Source organism: Hippocampus bargibanti, linkage group LG02, assembly GCF_051943395.1.
Source record: "Hippocampus bargibanti isolate YZ-2025 linkage group LG02, ASM5194339v1, whole genome shotgun sequence".
Classification (NCBI taxonomy): Eukaryota; Metazoa; Chordata; class Actinopteri; order Syngnathiformes; family Syngnathidae; genus Hippocampus; species Hippocampus bargibanti.
This window is the reverse complement of record NC_142735.1, coordinates 9,856,083-9,869,050: the sequence shown is the minus strand read 5'-3', so window position 1 is coordinate 9,869,050 and position 12,968 is coordinate 9,856,083.

Here is a 12,968-nt window from a genome sequence, read left to right as displayed (position 1 = left end):
TTTATGGAGGTTGAGCCTGGATTTCAATTTATTTAGCCAGAAAATTTGGACATGATAGAGCCTAATCAGGCAACTACATCAACGACCATCACAAAGGTAAATAATAATAATAATACGTCTTTTTTATACAGTACAGTTCATTTCTTTAATTAAAATACAATATCACATTAATTATGCGTAAAATAAGGTATATTTTGTGTCGTTTTAAGGCTTATTGAGTAGAAAATTATTTTTTTATGGGGACCTGGAAATGGATTATTCTCATTTTTAATGGTTTCCTATGGGAAATTAATCGCTGGAAGACATACTGTTTGCCTTACACACTGAACCGATTACGTTTGTAAGCTGAGGTATCTATATTTTATGTATAAATACATAAAGTATTTCAAATGTAAGGCACACCACATTATAAGGTGCTACAGTAGAGGCTAGGGTTATGCACTACTTCTTCCACAGGGGAAACGGACTCGTGGCTGCTGACCGTAGTAGCGAGACCTCAATATTACTTAACATATTAGGCACACGCGTATAAGGTGCAGGGTCATCTTTTGAAGAAAATCAAGGCTTTTGAGTGCGCCTTGTACACCGGAAAATATGGTAGTAATATTATTTGACAAGAGAGCGTTGAATGAAATCTAACACTGATATTTTTTGCAGAATCACTTTGGGTAAGGCTGAGAATCATGTCATTGAATAGATGCCAATGCTGAGCAGGGGCAATAATCAACATCTCAGTTTTACCAGGGTTTTGTAGCAGAAAAATTAAGTTATCCATTGTTTATTCTAAGATGGGCACACCTCGAGATTACAGCAACTGCGCGGGTTGGTTATTTCTAACGGCATAAAGAGTTGGCTATCATCATCATAACAGTGAAAACTCATTATTTTCACACATGATGTATCTAAACAAAAGCATGGAGAGGCTGAACAAAAGGCCCAAATACCAAAAAAGGGGTCGAAAAACAGCAATCCGAATGATTGTTGGTTTCCCATTGCTGTCATCTCTGTCTGAAGATATGGCACCCACGTGAGTCAGGTGTGCAGCCTTTGTTATTACGGTTATATTTTGCTCTGATTTGGAACAGCACCACTTGTAATACAGCATTGTGCAAGTCTACACAATGGTGTTGCAGTGGATTGAATATGAATGTTATGTGTATCGTGTCAAGTCTTATTTGGTCAAGTTTCAGTTCCACCAATTGCAATGTTTACTGTTTTTGTCGTTTTTGTAGGCCAGTGTGCCTAAGAAACGGATGAGCTGGACAGATAATTACTGGCAGAAATAGAAGACACCCAGAGACAATTGGGTGGAAAAATGCTGACATGTTTTATAATAATAATACATTTTATTTCAAGCTCCTTTCAAAGCTCTCAAGGACACTTTACAGTCAAAGACAATCAAAGATACAATAATAAATAAAATACAATTGTAAATAGAAACAAGAGATAATGTTATCTTAATGTTATCCTATGGAAATAAATGTTTGGCAGACAAACTTTTTGCCTTACACACAAATCGGGGGAACAAATTAATGTCACGGTTTGCAAGGTGGTGATGGTGGTTGTGGATCCAAAAAAAGCAGGCAGGAGGGTGCAGCAGGATGTATTTGACAAATTGTATTAAAATAAAGTCAGCAGGAACAAAATCTAAAACGTCAAAGTCATCTGAACAGAAAAGTACAAAGTATCAAAGAAAACCATGAGTAAAAATCTGCCAAGATGAAACAAACCTGACAGGATGCAGAAAACACATTCAATGCATACAATGCAATGACCCGACAACGAATGACCGCGCGATCCGTTGGTCGCCAACCAGAACGTGGCAGTCTGCCACTGATCGGGACGACCAGCACCTGTGCAGGTGCAGGCGCGACTGACAGCGCCACCCGTAGGTCACCAAACAGATCGCGACAATTAAGTTCGTAAACTGAGGTATCACTGCATATAAATAGACAATATAGACAGATTGAATTAAATGGTTTGACAAAAATCAATGACGACAGGAAAAAAAAATTGAACTTGCATAACAATGTGCTACTTTTACAATTGAACTATTATATGCCGGTACCTGGCGCCAGAAGCGAGACTGTAGAAGGGTAAAGTGTAGAAAATGCTGCAGAGGGAGGAAGATGTTAATTCTCTTATCTTTAATACATGAGCAGTGTTCCACTAATGGACTTGTATGTTGTGGCATTGCATTTTTACTCTTTTATCTTGGCTCTCTATCTCCTCAGATGTGCGCAATTTTTTTTTGAGTTTCCTTCACTTATCACCTTTTCTAATCTGTGGTCACAACAAAGACCATGAGGGAGAATTGGGACTGCCTGGATCTAAAAGCATGAACCAGTCACCGCAATATATCTTTTAGCTTTTTTTTTTTTTTTTTTTTTTTTCATAAAAGTGATTTGGCTCATGATGATCCGTGTTTATTTCTCGAATCCAAGTCCATTGACCCTTCCACTTGTAAATTTGTGGTTGTCAGACCTTTCACTACAAGTACAACCTAAAAAAAACCTATCCAAGTGTAACGGAGTTGTGCAGTTAGATTATTAAATTATGAAGGAAGTGACGCAACGGCGCACAGTGTGGCACCATGTCCCGCCCATAGTTTCCAGAACAATCTCGAGGAGATTCAGGGTGAGTCGCAATTTTCTGTTGGTCTCGATTAACGCGCATTTTCATGACAATATCTTATTTTGTTTCCCCTTTTGTGCTGTCTAGTGTTATCGAATTAGTTCCCTTATTCATTTCGAGTCCAGATTACTTTTTGTGTCATTATTTACTTCACGATTTGTCGAGTGGAACTTTGAAGCACATGTGCTTCATGGTGCTTTTCTATTGCGCAGTTAATCACAAGACGAAACCCATGCGACTTCACCCATCCCTTCTGCCATATTGTGTTGCAGGTAATAATTGTTTCATTTCGTTTTTATTGTACAATATTTAGTTTCTTGTGTCGTGTTTCATTTGCCCGTGAATGTTCGTGGCGGGTTGAACTGTGCGCCCATGCAAGCGCACCGCGTGTTCTGCCGAGTCTCTGCGTATGAGACGTTCAGGGACATCATGTAAATAACATCGAACTTGTGTTGTATTCTCTTTTTCTGTAAATAAGCACTATACGATCACACGTTGTTAATTCTGTTTTGTTATCTACAATGTTTTGCATTTGAGAACAATCTCGAGGAGATTCAGGTTAATCACAAGACGAAACCCATGCGACTTCACCCATCCCTTCTGCCATACTGTGTTGCAGAAATAAAAGAAATAAAAAGACACATCCACGCGTCTGGTCTCATTACTATGGCAGCATCGTGGAGATGAAGACACCTGCTGGGTGAGATGCCTGGTCCTAGTGCCCGCCACACAGCCCCCCCCAGAACACCCAGAAGGAAGGTCAAGGTGAAAATTTTGCAGGGGGCTTAACCAGCCTGCCCCAACGACTACGCAGTCCGTCATTAGGTGGTGTAGGTGATTCGGGCGAGACCTCAGTGGGGGAACGACACTCAACCCTGGCATGCCGCGGTGAGGCTGGAGGTTTCGGAGGGTGTCCGCGACGTGGGGCCTGGGCCGGCGAAACGTCCTCGCCTGCAACTAAATGAGCCGGTTTGAGCCTGTCTATTGAAATTCCCTCCCTCCGCCCACCCATATCGAGCACAAAACTCTTTTCACCGTGTTCGAGCACTCTAAACGGGCCGTCGTACGGCGGTCGGAGGGGAGAGCGGTGGGCATCGTGACGCACAAAGACGAAACGGGCTGACCTAAGAGCAGACGGAACAAATATTTTGGGGACGCAGTGGTGAATTGGTGCTGGAGTCAGGGGCTCTGCTGGCAAAAGGGGGAATGAAGGTGCACCCGAAGCTGAAGCAGAAATTCACCAGGAACGCGGAGTGGTTGACCGAGCACTAACTCTGCGGGGGCGGCGTTAAGGTCTTCTTTAGGGGCCGAACGTAACCCGAGCAGGACCCACGGAAGCTGGTCGACCCAGTTACCGTCCGACAGCGCGGCCCGTAGCGCGGCTTTCAGTGACCGGTGGAAGTGTTCGCACATCCCGTTAGCCTGCGGGTGGTAGGCCATAGTGCGGTGTACCTGCACACCCAAGGACTGCGCCATGGCCGACCAGAGCTCGGACACAAACTGGGGGCCTCTGTCCGAAGTGATATCGGATGGCGTGCCGAAACGTGCGACCCAGGACGACAGAAATGTGCGAGCAATATCTGCCGAGTTGTGGAGGACAGGGGGACTGCTTCCGGCCACCTAGTGGTTCGATCGACCATGGTGAGGAGATGTGTGCAACCCTGCAAAGGAGGGAGGGGCCCGACCAGATCCACATGGACGTGGTCAAATCTCCTGTCCGGAATTGGAAAAGTTTCCAGGTTTGCTCGGGTGTGCCTGTGGACTTTGGCGCGCTGACATGCCACGCATGCAGCTGCCCACTTCCTGACGTCCTTCCGTAACCCAGGCCAGACAAACTTGGCCCCAATAAGTTTGACTGACGCCCGGACGCCAGGGTGTGAGAGGGAATGAATAGAATTAAAAATTCGCCGACGCCACTCCTGCGGAACCACGGGACGAGTGCGACCCGTAGACACATCGCAGAGGAGAGCGGGACCCCCTTCACACAGTGCCACCTTCTCAAGTTTCAGGGCTGTGCCTGCTGCCTTGAGTTCGTGGATGTCCGGATCCTCAGATTGGGCGGTGGCCATCTCTGAAAAATCCACCCCGAGGTGGACTGGACACACAATCGCGCGTGACAAGCAATCGGCCACAGGGTTACATTTGCCGGCCACGTGCTGAATGTCTGTTGTGAATTCAGAAATGGCCGCCAAATGCCGTTGCTGTCGGGCCGACCACGGTTCAGTCACCTTTGACATGGCGAATGTGAGTGGTTTGTGATCCACATATGCGGTAAACCGGCGCCCCTCGAGGAGGAAACGAAAATGGCGCGTTGCAAGATAGAGTGCTAACAACTCTCTGTCGAAAACACTGTACTTACGTTCGTTATCTTGCAGTTTCCGACTGAAAAATGCAAGGGGCTGCCATTCGTTCTCCACAAGCTGCTCAACCACCGCCCCTACGGCAACATCAGACGCGTCGGTAGTCAAAGCTACCTGTGCGGTTGAGATTGGGTGGACCAGAAGAGTTGCACCCGCAAGAGCTTCCTTGGCCCGTTGGAAGGATTGTGCTCTTTGCGGTGCCCACTCGACGGTGTCGTTAGCCTTCTTTTTTCTCAAGGCGCCGTAGAGGGGTTGTAGGAGGTCGGCTGCGTGAGGAAGAGACCGGTTGTAAAAATTGATCATTCCCAAAAACTCCTGCAGAGCCTTAACTGTGGCCGGGCGGGGGAAATCCACCACTGCTTGTACTTTGGCGGGTAAGGGGATGGCGCCCTGTGGAGAAATGCGATGCCCCAAGAAATCGATCTTGGACAGACCAAATTGGCACTTAACAGGGTTGACTATAAGGCCGTGCGAATCAAGGCGCTTGAAAACTTCGGTTAAGTGCGACAGGTGTTCCTCCGGTGAAGGGCTGGCCACAAGGATGTCGTCTAGATAGACAAATACAAAATCAAGACCTCGCAAGACTGAGTCCATCAGTCTTTGGAAGGTCTGTGCCGCCCCCTTCAGGCCAAAAGGCATGCGGAGAAATTCAAAGAGGCCAAAGGGGGTAATCACCGCTGTTTTGGGCACATCCTCCGCCCGTACCGGCACCTGGCGATGACCGCAAACCAGATCTACTTTTGAAAAGATCACGGCGCCGGCCAAACGTGCGGAAAAATCTTGAATGTGCGGGATGGGGTAACGGTCATGTGTGGTTATGTTATTCAGCCGACGAAAATCACCGCACGGCCGCCAAGAACCGTCACTTTTGGGCACCATGTGTAATGGTGAAGCCCACGGGCTGTTGGAATGCCTCACGATGCCCAAGCGCTCCATCGTCGCGAACTCCCCTTTCGCCGTTGCCAATTTTGCCCGCGTCGAGGCGACGAGCGCGGGCAAAAACTGGCGGGCCAACCGTGGGAATGAAATGCTCTACCCCGTGTTTAGTATCGGCATTGGAAAAGGCGGGTGTGGTTAACGACGGATAATCGGTCAGCTGGCATTCATAAACGTTACCCAATGTTAAATAATTTGCATGCGTTAACGCCCCGAGCCCTCCGGCCTCACACGGAAAAGTGGCGAAAGAGATGGCGTCAATCAAACGACGGTTGGCAATGTCCACAAGAAGTCCGTGAGCACATAAAAAATCGGCGCCAATTATGGGAACTGTGGTCGCGGCAACAATAAAGTTCCACTTGAATTCCCGTCCGTGGAAACGCACAGTCACCGACCTGGAACCGAAGTTAGCGATGGGCGAGCCGTTAGCTGCGCACAAGGCAGGCCTGCATCCACCTGCCATCTTGTCCGCAGCGGTGAGCGTCAGCAGGCTTACTTGTGCCCCGCTGTCCACAAGGAAACGTCTTCCTGACGAGGAGTCCGTGACGAAAAGCAGCTCGCTTTCGTTGCTGGTGTTGCGCTCTCCACTATAGTAAGGGAGATACGGTGTTGTGGGATCCAGAAAAAAACCACAAGACAAGCAATGTGATACGTCTTGACTCAACAGTGGTTTACTTCGAATGCCCCGATCTAATCCAAACGTACGCGCACAACAATTTCCGGTCCAACGATCTAAATCGGTCCGACACGAAACATGAACCGAAGCAGGCGTTCCATGTTTAAACAACATTTTCGATATATATCATTTGTAAACCAATAGAACTACGCGAATGTAACCAAAATAGGAAATACGATAATTTACAACCTGTCACATACTCCCCCTCAAAATAGATGTTGTCCCCAACATATGTACTAGTAAATACATAAATACGCTGGACGACGTGCCCAAAACAATGACGCACGGTATTATGAACTGCATCCAAATATGAACTATAATAATGAACAGTTTACAGACTGGAACTCTTTTCATACATTCTGTTTACATTATAACAATCAACAATTCACAGACTGGAACTCTTTTCATACATTCCGTTTTACTTATACAGGGCTCATCGGGGTCTTCTTGTTTCCATCTCACTGTTCTGTTAAACCGAAGTGTCGATTAACCATTTCTGTAGTATTTCGTGGCATAATAGGGGTGTGCGCCATACATCCAAGGCATTGTCTGTTCACCATGATATGGTACTGTCCCTACATTGTAGCAAGATGGCGAACCAAGGCGATCATACGTGAATACCTTGGGTCTCCTGTGTTCTCGTCGTGGCCGTTGATTTCCCCCAATATCAGGATTACTGGGGGGTGGCTGGGGAAAAGGGGGACACACTGTCACAGGTGGATCATTTTCCGGACCAATGTTGCCCTCCTGAGATTGGTCAACTTCCGCAGCTCCCGGCTCCGTCCCCGGCAGTTCATTCCCCAGTTGATTGTCATCATGGTGGGTTGTCTCCACAAAGCTCACGTCCCGCGGTTCTGGTGAGTCTGGTCGGGTGCTCTGGCGATGCAACACTGGATAATACTCATCCTCCTCATCATCCTCTTCCGGATCCATTTCCGGCATCTTGTTCGGTCGTTGCCGAGTGGACTTTTCCTTGGACTGGGACTGTAGTGAAGTCTCTAATGGCAAATGATCACATGGCAGCAAGAGATTGCGGTGGAGTATCCTAGATCTGCCCTTCCCCCTCTCAGGTTTCAGCTCATAAACTGGAATGTCTTGGCTGACTTGACGAACCACTGTATGAACAACATCCTCCCAGTGGTTTCTCAGTTTGCCTGAACCTCCACGTGGGGTTAAGTTTCGAACCAGAACACGATCACCGGGCAACAGGGTAGAATACTTTAGTTTACTGTCATATAGTCTCTTACTCCTGGCAGCAGCTTTGTTGTTATTTTCTTGCGTGATCGCATACGCTTCCTCCATGCCCTGTTTCCACTTCTTCACATAGTCCTTCTGGTTGGTTTCACCCTGGTTCGAGTCTGGATTCAAACTAAACAACATATCAACTGGCAAACGTGGTGAACGTCCATAAAGTAAGTAAAAAGGTGAGAACCCTGTCACCTCACTTTTGGTACAGTTGTAAGCATAAACGAGTTTGTTTAGTGAGTCTTTCCAGTTACTCTTTTGTTTCTCTGTCAGTGTCTTTAACATCTGGATCAGTGTTCGATTAAATCGTTCAACTTGTCCATTTCCCTGTGGATGGTAGGGGGTTGTCCTTGAACCCGCAACCCCACAATATTCCTTCAGTTGAGCAAAAAGTTGATTTTCAAATTCACCACCCTGATCATGGTGAATTCGAAGGGGGAACCCAAACTTTAAAGCATAGTCATTAAAGATTTTGTCTGCCGCTGTTTTGCCAGCTTTGGACGTTGTAGCATAAACTTGAGCGAAACGTGTAAAATGGTCTACTAGCACAAGCACGTATTCATAACCACCCTTACATTTGTCAAGATGCAAAAAGTCAACGGAGACAAGTTCAAAAGGCTGAGTAGTCACAATATTAGTAAGAGGGGCTCTGGTCTCACGGTTGGGCTTTTTGTGTTTTAGGCACACACACTCTCTCAGTACATAGTCCTCTATTTCTTTTTGCATAAAGGGCCAGTAAAAACGATCCCTTACAAGGGAAAGAGTCCTTTCTACACCATGGTGGCCCATTTCATCATGCAGCTCTTTTAACACTGTCACCTTGTGTTTTTCAGGAAGCAGTAGTTGGGTTCTGTTTGCCGTTTTTCTGTACAAAACACCTCTGTCATTAAAGTGTAGCTTGTCCCATTCCCTCACAAGACAAACAACTTGAGGACAATGCTTTCTTAGTTCAGTACCTAGCGGTTTCGTCTCCGCCAGTTTGTATCTAATAATATGTCCTATAATGGGGTCAGTCTCTTGATCTAGCTTGATCTGTCCAACAGTCAATGGGGCTATCGGTGTGTTTAGTGACACCTCGGCACACATAGCTGAGATTCCCATAGACCAAGCTGCACTAGACTCGTTCTGTTGGTCAACCGCTTGTACGGCAGCACTCACAGCATCATATGACATTTCTTTTGTACATCCGTCCATATATGTTACCATATCAAGGGGCATCCTAGATAAACTGTCTGCATCAACATTTTCCTTACCGGGACGATATTTAACAGTAAAATTAAAATCAGAAAGTTCTGCGACCCACCTGCACCCAGTTGCATTTAACTTAGCAGTCGACAGTACATACGTGAGTGGATTATTGTCACTATACACAGTGAAGAATGGTGCATAGTACAAATAATCACGAAACTTGTCTGTGATCGCCCACTTAAGCGCCAAAAATTCCAACTTGCCCGAGTGTAAATTATAATTCTTCTCAGCTGCAGTTAATGTCCGAGAGCCATAGGCTATCACGCGAAGTTTGCCATTTTGTCTTTGGTACAACACAGCACCTAAACCCCGGTTAGAGGCATCTGTATGCAAAATGAAAGGATGCGCGAAGTCAGGAAAACCTAAAACTGGTGGTTGAACTAAACAGTCTATTAGCTGCTCTAACACTGACTGATGCTCATCACTCCACTCAACACGTGTGTTGGAAGACACACTGTTATGTCTCACTTTCCATTTTTGTCTTTGATGCTGCTGAGTCTCAACATTCAGAGGGGCTTTAAGCAAAGCATACAAGGGACTAGCGATACAAGAGAAATCTTTGATGTATTGCCTATAATAGCTTAATAGTCCCAAAATGGCTCGAAGCTCACCGACAGTGCCTGGCTGCTTGTTTTTCAGGGCACGCACTGCTGCTGTATCTGCCGGGTCCATTCTGCTCCCCTCAGCAGAGACAATCCTGCCGAGGTACCTCACTTCCGGCTTAAAGAGGTCACACTTTCGGGCTTTGAGTTTTATTCCATTTTCCCTGAGACGTCGCAACACTCGTCTGACGTCCTCAACGTGGTTGTCAAATGTCCCGCTGAAAACAAGAATGTCATCAAGATAGGGTACACATATTTCGTCCCGTAACCCCTCCAGACATTGTTCCATACACCGCTGGAACGCTGCTGGTGCATTCATGAGTCCAAACGGAATTCGAATCCATTCATAAAGGCCCCAAGGGGTCACGAAGGCAGTCAGGTGTCGGCTCCCTTTGGACATGAACCCCTGGTGGTATGCTTTGCCTTGGTCCAGCAGCGAGAAGATGGTGTTACCCCCAAGGCTATCCACCACGTCCTGTACCCGTGGGATGGGGTGCCGGTCAGGGTGTGTTTTCCGGTTCAGCTCTCTGTAATCAATACATAAGCGCAGTGTACCATCTTTTTTCCTGACACAGACGACAGGGGATGAGTAGGAGGAAGTGGACTTTTCCACCCACCCCTGCGCTATCAAGTCCTGTAAATAGTCTTTCACCTCTCTGTACATTGGCTTTGGGACAGACATATATGTCTTTGAAACAGGCTCAGTGTCTTTCAACAAAATGTCCATTTGTAGGTTTTCCACACACCCTATGTCGTCGTCCGATTTTGAAAATGATGCCGATTCCTCTCTCAACATCTGCTGAACGGTCTTTCTTTTATCTTCGTCCAAATGAGAAAGATCTATTGGGGGGTCCCACTGCTCACTGAGAGCGATGGTGGTATTCTGGACATGGGCCTCATTGACAACCACTGAAGGAAGGTCCCCTTTAAATATGTTAGCTGGGTAGACAGACCCTACCGACTGCACTGTACCAATAATAGCCTTTACTGGAAACCTAATATCATGATTAGTAGGGTTCTGGACACTAACAACTATCCTAGGGATGGAACCTGCCTTAACTGAGACCAACGAGTCACAAAGCTCGAGGCCATCTGGCCACTGTGGGTTTTCACTTGGCTCAAAAACCAATGTAACATCTTCCTTAAAGGGCTTAGCCTGTACTTTGCATGGAATAATAAGTGAGCTATGCCTGGCTATAGTGAATCTCTCATTTGTTGTTTTTACACGGTACTCATGTGCTTGTCCCAGACTAACTGCTTTTATGAAAGTGGCAGCTTTATTGCGCTTAAGGTGGGGAAAAGCTAGTCTAACCGATTTCAAGAGCTTTTCTGTATCCCCTGTTTGTGACTCATTAGAGAGGCTATCTAACACAAGACGCTCAATGACATTAAACCCTATGATAGGACACTGTTGCTGGTCACCTTTTAGTACTAATACTGGTACAAGTAGCCCTGGATCATTAGCACCAAGTTTAAATGATATCTCAAGCCATCCTACATAAGGCATATCCGTTCCATTAGCTGCCACAATATTGAGAGTGTTATCAGGGTCAATAAGTTCATTCACATTTTTCAATGACACGTCAGGTAAGTTTGTTTGTTTCCATAACTCATCTACAGCACACACCTGGGACCCCGAGTCCCAGAGTGCTTCAACCCTTTTGTTACCCAAAAAGCACCGAATAAGACATTTCTTTCCCACTAACTCCCTGACCGAAGGTAATTTGCCACACTGGTTCTTATCTGTACGCTCGACAAATGACTGCTTATGTCTCTTCTGAACGGGGCCACGTGTGTGGGGCTTACATTCCATTTTCATAGCACCACTGTAACACTGGGACCTATCTGTCTCTGTGGTCACACCATGTCCCACTGGAGTAACCCTTTCTAGTTTAAAGCATGGTTCCTAGCTGAGTTCTGTGCTTTGCAGCCTGCTCTGAAATGTTCACTACTTCCACATTTAAAACAGTGCTGACAATATTCTTCACCTGTCTGAATACAAGAATAACACCTGGGCTGAGGGCGACGGGGCATGTAGTACTGCGGAGGGGCGAACCGCTGCTGGAACTGTGCTGCCCCCCTCATCGGCCTGGGCCCTGGTGCTGGGTGGTACTGCTGAAGAGCTGATGGGGAGTGCTGGGTGTAGTAGTGCCTGGCTGGTGGATCTACCTGATATTGTGAAGGTGGAGTGAAGGCGACCTGTTCAGGGTAGTGGTCAGGCAGGCGTTCAGGTCCTCCGCTGGTGGGCTGAGAAGTGGCTGTTGGTTTCTGAATAGTCTCTTTGATCTGGGACACTTCTGCACGCAGCTCTTTTAACAGCATCATCTCTGATCTCATCTCTTTGATCTCTGAAAGGAGTTCATTCGGCACAGTAACAGTATTCTGCTTTAAGACTGTCTTCTTCCCAATCGGGACTGGTGTGTCATCTACCTGGACAGTGTTCAGCGTTGTCACCCGTGCAGCAGCATTTTTCTTTTTTTCCTGTCGCTCTTTTTCATTTGCACATGCCATGTTTAATTTTTCTAACAGTACTTCATCTGATGTGGTGGTTAGCAGGAGGAAAGGTTGCATGTCACTCTTTACATTGTCACTCTGTAACCCCGTCAGAACTGTGTGCAGGAATAAACTCTGGACCAACGTGGGATCATACTTCACCCCTGATTCAGCTTCTTGAGATGCAAAAAGAATCCTTTGACGAAGATCCATTGCACGCAGTAGAAATTTCTGTGGGGACTCTTTATTAGTCTGCACTTCCGATGAGAGCTGCTTGTACAACTCAGTGGCTCCTCTCTCTTGATAGTGAGATCGGAGAATCCTTCGTAAAGAAGTTAGGGTAAGATTTTCTTTCCCTTCGAGGTAGCTTCTCAACTGCAGACCTGGTGTTATGGCACGAACCACTGCATCGATGATCTCATCCCCCTGGTAGCCTTTACTGAGCCCACTTTCTATCTGTCTGACCAAATTAGGAAATGTGAGTTTATCTTTTTGTCCGAGTTCACCTATTTGTCCAGATATTTTGAAATCTTTGCGCCAGGGGGCAGTGTCTGGGGGCACTATGCTTCTCTTTCGCACTGCATCCCGACCTTTTTCACTTGGTTTGGCTATTCCTGGTTCAAAATCTTTTATACTTTCAATCAAGTCCTTTATACGTAGCAAATCTGACATTCCTCCATCTTCTAGCTCTAATTCAGCTCTTTCAATGTAGGTTGACACAATATTAATTAGTTGGCCTCGAGTCTTTCCTGTAAGTTGCTCTCTTTCCAGTCC